The sequence below is a fragment of the Schistocerca americana genome, chromosome 1 (genome assembly GCF_021461395.2).
Source record: "Schistocerca americana isolate TAMUIC-IGC-003095 chromosome 1, iqSchAmer2.1, whole genome shotgun sequence".
NCBI classification, from domain to species: Eukaryota; Metazoa; Arthropoda; class Insecta; order Orthoptera; family Acrididae; genus Schistocerca; species Schistocerca americana.
This window is the reverse complement of record NC_060119.1, coordinates 734,847,465-734,858,688: the sequence shown is the minus strand read 5'-3', so window position 1 is coordinate 734,858,688 and position 11,224 is coordinate 734,847,465. Positions and strand designations below refer to the sequence as shown.

The 11,224-nt window shown below is 41.3% G+C and overlaps 2 non-coding genes across 2 annotated transcripts; both read right to left on the bottom strand.

Annotated features, from left to right (window-relative positions):
* Positions 1–1,048: 1,048 nt before the first annotated feature.
* Positions 1,049–1,121, bottom strand: Trnav-aac. Its single transcript has one exon. It is a non-coding gene; the product is annotated as a tRNA-Val (tRNA).
* A 158-nt stretch (positions 1,122–1,279) lies between these two features.
* On the bottom strand, positions 1,280–1,352 carry Trnav-cac. Its single transcript has one exon. It is a non-coding gene; the product is annotated as a tRNA-Val (tRNA).
* Positions 1,353–11,224: the final 9,872 nt, after the last annotated feature.

The window sequence follows — 11,224 nt, the reverse complement described above, 5'->3', positions numbered from 1 at the left end:
CAACATGCCACACGGGCAGCCATGCGGTCGTCCGTCAGCATTCGTGGAACCCACCTGGATGACACTTTTCGCATTTTCAGGTCGTCATGCAGGATTGTGTGCACAGAACCCACAGAAATGCCAACTCTGGAGGCGATCTGTTCAACAGTCATTCGGCGATCCCCCAAAACAATTCTCTCCACTTTCTCGATCATGTCGTCAGACCGGCTTGTGCGAGCCCGAGGTTGTTTCAGTTTGTTGTCACACGATGTTCTGCCGTCATTAAACTGCCGCACCCACGAACGCACTTTCGACACATCCATAACTCCATCACCACATGTCTCCTTCAACTGTCGATGACTTTCAATTGGTTTCACACCACGCAAATTCTGAAAACGAATGATTGCACGCTGTTCAAGTAAGGAAAACGTCGCCATTTCAAGTATTTAAAACAGTTCTCATTCTCGCCGCTGGCGGTAAAATTCCATCTGCCATACGGTGCTGCCATCTCTGGGACATATTGATAATGAACGCGGCCTCATTTTAAAACAATGCGCATGTTTCTATCTCTTCCCAGTCCGGAGAGAAAAAAAATCGGAGGCCTTAGAACTTGAATGCACCTCGTAGAACTGCACAGCAACTGACATCTGACCTCGCAGAATCCAGTGGAATTGTTGTACAGAGGCAAACGGTGTACAGAAGGCTTCAGCAGAGTGGCATTTATTGTTGGGAACCTAATGTATGTTTACCTTTGATGCGTCTTCACAGGGGGGGAACACCTAGAATTGTGTCGTCAACATGCCATGTGGATGGTCGAACAGTGGCCCAATGTCCTTTTCACAGATAAGTCCCAATTCCGTCTGGAGAATGATTCTCAATGGATTCATATCTGGAGGGAAAACGATTTTGGAACCCAAACATTGTGAGAAGAGACTGATATCAAGGAGGATCACTAATGGTGTGGGCAGGGATTATGTTGACCACTCTTAAAAGAAGGCGATTACGAAGGTTTTGGGTACAGATGGTAGCAGATGCATGTTAGTATGTCTTGTTTGTAATGATGAAAAAGTGTTTCCGCCCGGGATCGAACCGGGGACCTTCTGTGTGTTAGGCAGACGTGATAACCACTACACCACAGAAACTGCGTGTGTGCACCTTACTTTACAGACAACTTGTAGTGATGTTGCCATCGTAACTAAAAAATTCAATAACTGTGGTACTTGTATAACGAAGGTACATGCAGCAGATCCACACATGATGTGGCTCACTGGAGTACAATACGACATAGGCAGGAAAATACTGTTCCCGCCTGGGATCGAACCGGGGACCTTCTGCGTGTGAAGCAGACGTGATAACCGCTACACCACGGAAACAACGGACCCGAGAAGCCCATCCTTGTTCACTCGAACATGCCTCAGCCTTTCTCTTGTCCGCGATGGCACACACGACAGTTCTTTTGACAGCCTGGAACCCATCACAGCCGAGGGCTCAAGAAGTCTTCGGGGTGCTCGAGAGGGTATCTGCCGTAGCACCCCTAACAAGATAGCGGCGTTTCGCGCAGTCGTTATTGCAAGTCATATCAGCAAAAGCAATCACTTTTTTAGCAGCAGGCAGTGCGATCCCAGCGTATGGATGAATCGGCGGCAAGGTTAACTGCTGTCAGGAATCATCATGAGATCTTGGGATTTCATGTGCAAATTGTTGTGGGACCAGACTTCATATTGATGGACTATAATGCTTGACCTCATAGAGCTCGGGTGGTTGATGTTTTCTTGTAAATGGAAGCATGGCGTGGCCTGCTACCTCTCCTGATTTGAATCCCATAGAGCCTGTCTGAGCTGTACTAGGGAGACAGGTTGCGTCACATCAGCAATTACCAACCACTTTGCAACACTTGCGAGCAGCTCTGCAGGAATAATGGGCTTTATTGCCTCAGCATGAGATTGTTGACATCATTCACAGCATGTCCCGTCATTGTCAGTCCTATATTGCTGCCAGAGGTGGTCACATCCTGTACTGAGCACATTAATCAGTTGTTGAAATGTGTGTGCAAATAGTGGCACAGTTAAATTTGGCTGTAGGGCTAAAGGTGAGGCCTTTGTATAGGAGTGAAACTTCTATGGGACCAAGGGTTTTGGTTGGTGGAAAGGTTAACAACAGTGTTACGGGAATGTTTTGGCTTTGGATTTGGTGGAGTGTTGGTAGGAGTTTGGGGAATGTGGCAAATTGAAAATGTCAGCTAAGCAAGGGATTCAGTTTCAGAGATGTGACATATATAACAGGGATTACACAGTAGGAGTATCTTTTGTAGAGAGCGGAGGTACTTCTGGGATGCTTGTGCCATGGAGATGTGTTTTTGTAGTACCAAGCTTATGAGCACCAGGGACTGGCAGAATCTCAAGAGGTGAAGATCATTGTGAAAGGAGGGGTGGGATCCAGAGAAAGAAATTTTTATGATTGCACTGTTGGGTGGATTCCGTGGTGTAGACGGCATTTAAGAAACAGGATGTGGGACTGGGTTTTAGCCAGGGAAAGGGATAATTTTCTGAACTGATTCAGAAAGATGGAGTATGGATCCATTATGGCAGGGATAGCATAAGGAAATAGGAATGAAGCAGAAATGTACAAAAGAAGATGTTAGCTAGATGTGAGGGGAACTGGATAAGAGAGAAGACCTGTAAAAAGTGCATAAAGACATGCAAAAATAAGCAGGTTTTCGAAAAAGTACACACAAATACATAAAAACATGCTATCTGAACCATTGGGATCCTCCTGTCCACCACCAGCTTTTCTGAACTGTGCAGAGGGGAGTTACCCTTACTGCACATTTTCAGTTCCCTCAATTATTCTGGCCTTAACTTATGGTAACATATTGTCCCCACTGTCTCCATCCAACAGTTTCCGTCCCCTCTTTACTGTCACCCCCTTCCTGTTCTCATCTGCCACCCTCTCTGTGTGCTGCCCTCTGCCAATGCACCTACCCATCTTTCCCCTTCCCATCTTCTCCCCTTTTTCGCCCCCCACACCACCTCCTCCCTCTCCCAAGTACATTGCCCCACAGACTCCCGCCACCACAGCTGTTGACAGTTTAGCCCCTGCACAGTCGAACAGATAGTGCTCTTCTCTCCTCCCACTCATACACTGCTATCCCTTCCTACCCCCTCCAGATTGCTACTTTTATTCTACATGACAGTTGCATTTCAGTTAGAGTGTATTAGCCTTTGGTCCGAGATCCTGGAGATGGCAGTCACATGTGTGTCTGTGGAGTATGTTTGTTTGTTTGTGTGTACGTTTCCTTTTCTGATGTGGCTGGGATTGAAAGCTTATGTGTAAGTGTCCTTTAGTTGTATGTGTCTGCTACTTATCCTGTAATTTTTACAGTAAGTAGCACGCTACCTACTTTTTATTAGTGTCAAAGGCAAGGGAATAAACAGAAATTAACAGTTACAAAACATGTAAGTAGACAATGGACATGAACATGTAAACATGAAAAATGACATAGAAATCTATAATTAACTTGTTTTTACCTAAAACTGAGCTACGTTCAAAGCATTACAGTTAGAAGTAATTGTACATAAATGAACATTCATAAATACACTTAAGTATAGACTAACAGACATTGAATTAAATTGTCTTTGCCCAGAAGTGGGCAACATCCAAGGCATTAGAACTGGCCATCATCAACTCTTCTTCAGTGCATGATGATGGGCACAGACAGCAGTTGCGCAGGTGAGACATCGTCTGCTCCTCTGCACACTCACAAGTTGAGGGTCCTCTAGCATATCCCCATTTCACAATAGTTTCTTTACACCGCCCAACACCAGTTTGTAATCTGTCGAAGGACTTCAGCTCTCATTATCACCAGGAGGTAGTTCTTCTTTAGGTTGTCTCCAGGCTAGAGGAGCAGTCTCTACTCTTTTTCTCCACATGTCTAGCCTTTTGTTTGTGTTGTTGTTGTTGTTGTTTACATCGACCCTTACAAAACTTTTTCTGGACTTCAAGCAGGATGGTGCTGGCGAATGGCCAAATAATGGGTAAGTGTCAGATGCCAAGTCTCCATGTCCTTCTGCTTGAGCAGCTGCTTCACATCTTATGTCGGGCAGAGCTATACCTGCTAGATGATATAGCTGCTTCACTTTAGTGGGTCTCAGGCACCCAGTGATTACGTGGCATGTCTCATTCAGAGCAGTGTCCACTTGCCTAGATGGCAGGAGTTATGCCAGACAAGTCCTGCGTATTCGCCTGCGGAGTTGCACAATGTAAAAGCTGAAGTCCGTAATAGTGACTGGCTGTGCGCCCTGGTTAGATCCCTTTAATTTTCGTACGATATTATCCCTTGCGGACACTTTCATTTTTGTGCTGTGACAATGCATTTTGAACGTTACGGTCCGATCTAAGGGTCCGATCTAAGGTCACCCCAAGATACTTTGGGAAAATGATTGTTTAAGTTGAGTGCCATTCCATGAAATATTCAGTTGTTGGTTGGCCTATCTGTTTTTTTGGTGGAATGCACAGACTTGTGTTTTCGTAGGGTTAGGCCTTAAGTTAATATTTTTGTAGAAACGTCCTAGTTCTTCCAGTGCTTCAAACAGCTTATTTTTGACATCATTAAAACCTTTCCCTGGGTGGCCAATGCGAGATCATCCGCATACAGAAAACTCCTGGTGTACTGCAGTAGTGGTTGATCATGCATATACATATTAAAAAGTATAGGGGCCAGAACACTGCTCTGGGGTAACCCATTCCTCTGTAGTCTCCATCTACTGCACCATCCTTGAAATTCCATGAAAAATCTCCTGTTGCTAAGGAAGTTGGCTATTAAGGTGGTTAAAATAGAGTATTTAGTGATGTCATAAATTTTTTTCAGGTGTAATTTATGGTTCACAGTGTCGTACGCAGCAGACGGGTCAACAAAGGCCACACTGGATACTGTTTTCAATGTACTGTGTGAGACTGAAGATGTGTGATGTACAGGTCTAAAGCCAGCCTTTTGAGGTATGAGCACAGAGTCAGTTGCTTCTGTCAAGTGGTTCAGAATCATTCTCTCCAAGATTTTATACAAATGACAAAGAAGAGATTTGGTACGGTAGCTCTTAGGGTCATTGTTCTCTTTACCGGGCTTAAGGATAGCGATGACATTAACTTTCCACCAGACTTTGGGGATCCTACCAGAACATAAGCAGTTGTTAAAAAGATCTAGAATCCATTTTAGTGTTGCAGGACCAAAACATTTTATTTGCTTATTCCTAAGATCATCCAGCCCAGCAGCCATTCCTGTTTTACACGTACTAATCGCCCTTTGCAACTCTTCCAAGCAAAAAGGTCTTGACAGGTTGGTAACAGAAGTACATGTTTGTTATTAGACTTTGGCTTGATGTTTCGGTTATCCAATTTCCCATTTAATAATAGTTGATGGGCAATATCATTGGCTGTTATTTTTGCATGGAGGGCCACTCTAGCAGGGTCATTATTAAGGTGTCTGAGAAGTTTCCAGGCTTTCTGGGTGTTCTTGCTGAAGTCAGTTTCCTCCATAAGCTTGATCCACTGATCCAACTTGGTGGCTGATATTGATTCAAGTAATTCCAATCCAAGAGATATTGTTTCTTCACAATAAGGGTCTTGCTCAATTGCCATGTAGTAGCGATCAAGATCTGATGCTATATCAGGGGACAGTCTTTGCATGCATTTAGTTCAACATCCACGAGGGATAGACATTCTAGAACATTAGTTCACAGCTCTTACAAAACGATCATATTGCTTAGGGTATGGGCTGATATGTGTTAACTCTTGATCAAGAAGAGTTGTAAACATCTTCCAGTTTGCTTTTTTAAAGTTATACCGGCAGTGAAATGGAACAATGTGGACATATTGCAGGCAAGATCTGACACATGATTGGTCTATGTTGAGATTTAGGGTTCGGTGAGCATAATGTCTTTGTGCACAGCCGTGTGATGGTGTCGCTGGCAAATATGAGGTCAGGATTGTATCCACGCTTCCATTGCGCACAGTTGAAAGATTGTGGCAGCTTACTATCGTGTATAAGTGTCATAGACCCAGAATCTGCCCATTTTAGTACTGCATCTCCATTGTCATTTTCACTATAACCCCAACTGGTACTATGGCTGTTAAAGTCTCCTATTATGCACTTAGCTGGCTGGCAATGGAAATTAGGTGTTTCTTGAAAAATGAAGGCTTCTGTTGGAGGTTTATAAACTAATGTTACCGTGACGCCAGCAGCTCAATTGTTATGATTTCAATATTGTTCTTTGCAGTAATTCCAGTAGAGTTAATATCTGAACTGGATTTTGTGAAAATGGCACAGCCATACTGCTTATGACGTCGTTCTGCGACAAGTGTCATGCCAAGTACTTTGGGGGCGCCTGTCTTAAAAGCCCCAATGCGTCTCCTGGACAGAAGACTGCACTGGCACAGCTCCTTAAGGAGTCCCCCCTTGTGGTTGCTTAAGCCCTTTATTTTGACAGGGACTATAGTCAAAGCTGGCCCTGATATGCGCAGTTTTGAAACACACTGGGTTGCCATTTTGATGGCTGATGCCTTTGGAGTAGAAGAATTAGACGGCTGTTATGCCGTTACCAGGGAACGCCCGGATGTGCTCTAGATCAGATATATTCACACCCTGCGGGGAGGCTCCTTCCGTGTCCCCCACTCTACCTATGATGTTCCTGTATTACTATTTTATATAGCATCACAGTTCTCATTATCTGTGTTTTTTTTCCGTTCCATAGATATGTGCTGAGGAGATCCTCGTGGATGTAGAACATGTCAATATTTTTAAAAATTTTTTTTAAAGCTGAAATAACAATACTAATAGTATGAATATATACAATACATCATTTGTTTCTATTAAAAAATTCATCAGTGGAGTAGAAGGAGTTGGCCACTAGTAATTCTTTCAGGCTCCTTTTAAACTGATCTTTATTTGTAACTAAATTTTTTATGTTTGCTGGCAAATTATTGAAGATGAGTGTTCCTGAGTAGTGGACCCCTTTTTGAACTAAAGTAAGTGCTTTTAAGTCCTTGTGCAGATCATTTTTGTTCCTGGTATTGTATGTATGAACTGAGCTGTTTGTTGGAAAAAGAGATATATTATTTAGGACAAATTTCATTAAGGAGTAAATATACTGAGAGGCAGTAGTTAGTATACCCAGTTCTTTGAAGATGTTTCTACAGGACGTCCGTGAATTTACTCCACAAATAATACGTATTACATGCTTTTGGACTCTGAAAACTTTTGTTTGACTTGAATAATTACCCCAAAATATTGTACCATATGACATTATGGAATGAAAGTAGGCAAAGTATGCAAGCTTTTTCATTTTTATGTCACCTATGTCTGCTAACACTCGAATTGCAAATACAGATTTGTTAAGGCGTTTCTGCAGTTCTGTGGTGTGCTCCTCCCAACTGAATTTATTATCAAGCTGTAATCCCAGGAATTTAAGAGTGTCAACCTCTTCTATCTGCTCTTCTTCATGCATTATGCATATGCTGGGTGGAAACCTCTTACAGGTTCTGAATTGCATATAGTGAGTTTTTTCGAAGTTTAATGTCAGTGAGTTGGCTTTAAACCATTTATTAATATCTATGAAAATATCATTAGCAGATCTTTCTAGAACTACACTCGACATACTGTTTATTGCAATACTTGTGTCATCTGCAAATGAACCGAACTCTGCTTCTGGCAGTGTAACTGATGAGAGATCATTAATGTACACAAGAAAAAGCAATGGCCCTAAGATGGATCCTTGTGGGACACCACATGTAATTTCTTCCCATTCTGATGATGACTGATGACTTAATCCACTAATCCCTTGCACTGACACCCTTTGTTTCCTGTTAGTGAGGTATGACTTGAACCATTTTGCAGCACTGCCCATGACACCATAGAATTCTAATTTATTTAAAAGGATGTTGTGGTTCACACAATCGAATGCCTTTGACAAATCACAGAAAATACCTGCTGCTTGCAACTTGTTATTTAATGAATTAAGTACATTTTCACCGTAGATGTAAATAGCCTTCTCGATATCAGAACCCTTCAGAAATCCAAACTGTGTTCTTGATAATATGTTATTTGTGGTCAGATGGTTGAGAAGCTGCCTGTTCATTACTTTTTCTACAATTTTTGAGAATGCTGGCAAAAGTGAAATCGGTCTGTAGTTTGATGGCATCTCTTTATCCCCTTTCTTGAATAGAGGCTTAACATCTGCATATTTTAGCCAGTCAGGAAATGTCCCAGTTATAATTGACTGGTTACACAAGTAACTTAGAATTGTACTAAACTCACAAGAACATGCCTTAATTAACTTTGTTGATATTTCATCGTAACCAATAGAATGCTTTGTTTTTAAAGATTTTATTATGGAAGTTATTTCTTTCAGTGAAGTTAGCGACATATTCATGTACCTGAAGCTGTTTGTAAAGGCTAGTTTCAGATATACAAGGGCATTATTTACTGATCCTGACAATCCCATTCTATCAGTAACAGATATAAAGTACTTGTTAAATAGATTTGCCACACTATGCCCATCGGTTACTAATGTGTCATCTACCCTTATTGCTATTTACTCCTCTTCCTTTCTGGTTCGACCAGTCTCCTCTTTCACTATATCCCATATTGTTTTTATTTTGTTCCCTGACATTGCTATCTTCTTTTCGTAGTGGATTTGTTTAGATGTCTGAATTACTTTTTAAAATATTTTATAGTATTCCTTGTATTTAGCTAAATCATCAGCATTGGAGCTATTCTTGGTCGACAGATACATTTTCCTTTTTGTCTTACAGGAAACCTTTATCCCTTGTGTAATCCATGGTTTTATTATAGACTTATGTTTAATTTGAGTAACTTTTAGAGGAAAACAGTTTTCAAACAAGGTACTGACATTGTTCATGAATGTGTTATATTTTTCATTCATGTCATGAGCACTATAAACATCTTTCCAGTTCATATCTTTGAGAAGTTTTCTAAAACACTCAATTTTTGGTTGATTGACTACTCTCCTGTACTCAGATTTAGTAGTCTTGATAATCTGCTTAGAATTTACATCTAAAACAAGGAGCTGCACGTCATGATCTGATAGTCCATTTATTACAGTTTTATGATATGATTTTGTTCCTTTGATTTGTCTATAAAAATGTTATCAATGGATGTCCTTAAGGATTTAGTGATCCTAGTTGGAAAGTTTACAGTGTGAGTTAGATTGAAAGACAACATTACTAACTGCAGTAAATGTTTACTGGAAGATTGCATCAGAAAATCTGTATTAAAGTCACCAGCAATAAAAATTTCTTTGTTTCTTCCTCTTGAAACAACCCAAAAGAGCTTCTAGATGATTTATGAATAGATTATAATTTCCTGCAGGTGCTCGGTAAATAGTTACTATTATACAGGATCTGTTATGGAACTCTACTTCTGTTGCACATGCTTCTAGATGCTGCTCTAAACAGAATTTATTAATGTCAATGTTCTTGAATTTATGGCAGTCTTTAATAAATGTGGCAACTCCTCCTCCATCCATATCTTCTCTGCATAAGTAGGAAGCTAGCTTAAATCCGGAAATGTCTAACATATCTATACCAGTGGTCACTTGATGTTCAGAGAGGCAGATTATGTCAATTTGGTTAGATGAATTCATTTCATCGATACAAATGAGTAGTTCATCAACTTTATTTCTGAGTCCCGGAATGTTCTGGTGTAATAAAGATAACTGATACTGCATACTAATGGGATTATAACTGCTTTGGCGAAGATGAACTGGCAGTTTCTGATTACTTTCTGTTATACATTGTTTAAATGGAGGCTGTATGCTGAAATCTGACTCCTGTTCATCTGTTTTCTCAAACTGAGTCTGTCTGCCAATCTCTCTTAAAACTCGTTTTCTTTCCCCCTTCCCTATCCTAATAAAGGCATCCCTCTGACACCTGTGACCACTGGTATTTTACCACTTGTGACAGTGTCCCCCCTTAAGTTTTCTGCAATCAACCCAGACAGTTTTCCCTTCCCTTTCCTATTGAGGTGAAGGCCATGCCTAGTATAGTCCCACCTATCAACAGCATCCACAGGAATCAAACCAATATGGGACTCTATATCCGTCCTAAGCAGCCGCTCCAATTCCAAGTTCACCCTCCCTACAGAAGAGTTCAAATGAGGCTGATCATGGCGTCTCAACACAGACACAAATCCCACACTTGTATGCTTCGTTGCTGATGCTATCTTCACCAGGGCACTCTCTATGGAATATTCAGAGTCTCTGTCAATGCTATTTCCCGGACCATCCACTATAACCACTGTATCCTCCTTTGTGAAATCCTTGCATAAAGAACCTAAATCCTCTGTTACCTGACCCAGATCTGCACTAGGCTTGAAAAAGTTTGTGACCTGGTACTCTGGACCTAGATTTTCCTGCAGTAGTTGGCCAACACCTCTACCATGTGAACTACCTAACAACAGAACTTTCTTTCTCTTTACAAATTTCCCTACCTTTTTCAAGTCCTTGAAAGCTTGTGCCCTTTCTACAGCTTCAGCTACATGAGGTTCATCCGATTCTGACTGAGGCAACAGGTCAAATCAATTTTCAAGATTTATGACAAAGCTGTCTGATGCTCTCTTTTGCCTGTTCCCCCTATTACCTGTTGCCACTTCCCACCTCTGTTCACCCTTCTCCCTCTTTAACCTGTCCGGATCCTCCCTTGCCTTGTCTAGGTCAGCTTGAAGAGCTGCAATTTTCCCTTCCTGTTCCAGTATTTTCCTATCTCTACTGCAGATCCTACAATTCCACTGGTGAGCCTCATTTATGTCCCCATTTCCCACGCCACTACATTTGCCCCAATGAAAGAAACTACAGCACCCATCACACCACACCCCGGAACTAACGATCCTACGGCATGTCACACACTTCTCACTTATGGTAAAAACAGAAATCGTTTTAACCGATTTAGGTACTGACTAAAACGTGAACAGAGGACCCTAGAAACTATTCAGGCAGATATAAATAAATTGAGAGAGTACTGAATAAAAAAACTGGTGATTACATATAAGTTTAAGTCACTGTTTACTAACGATACGCGCGCATGAAATTAAGCCTAAAATCCGTGCTGTAGGCGCGAGAAGGAAAATAAGCTTCTTACCCCGTTTAATCTTCTTCAACACTTCCACTAACACTCCCACTAATGTAACAACACTTATGTTATTTTTATACCAACTGGAAACGTTTACCTATAAGTT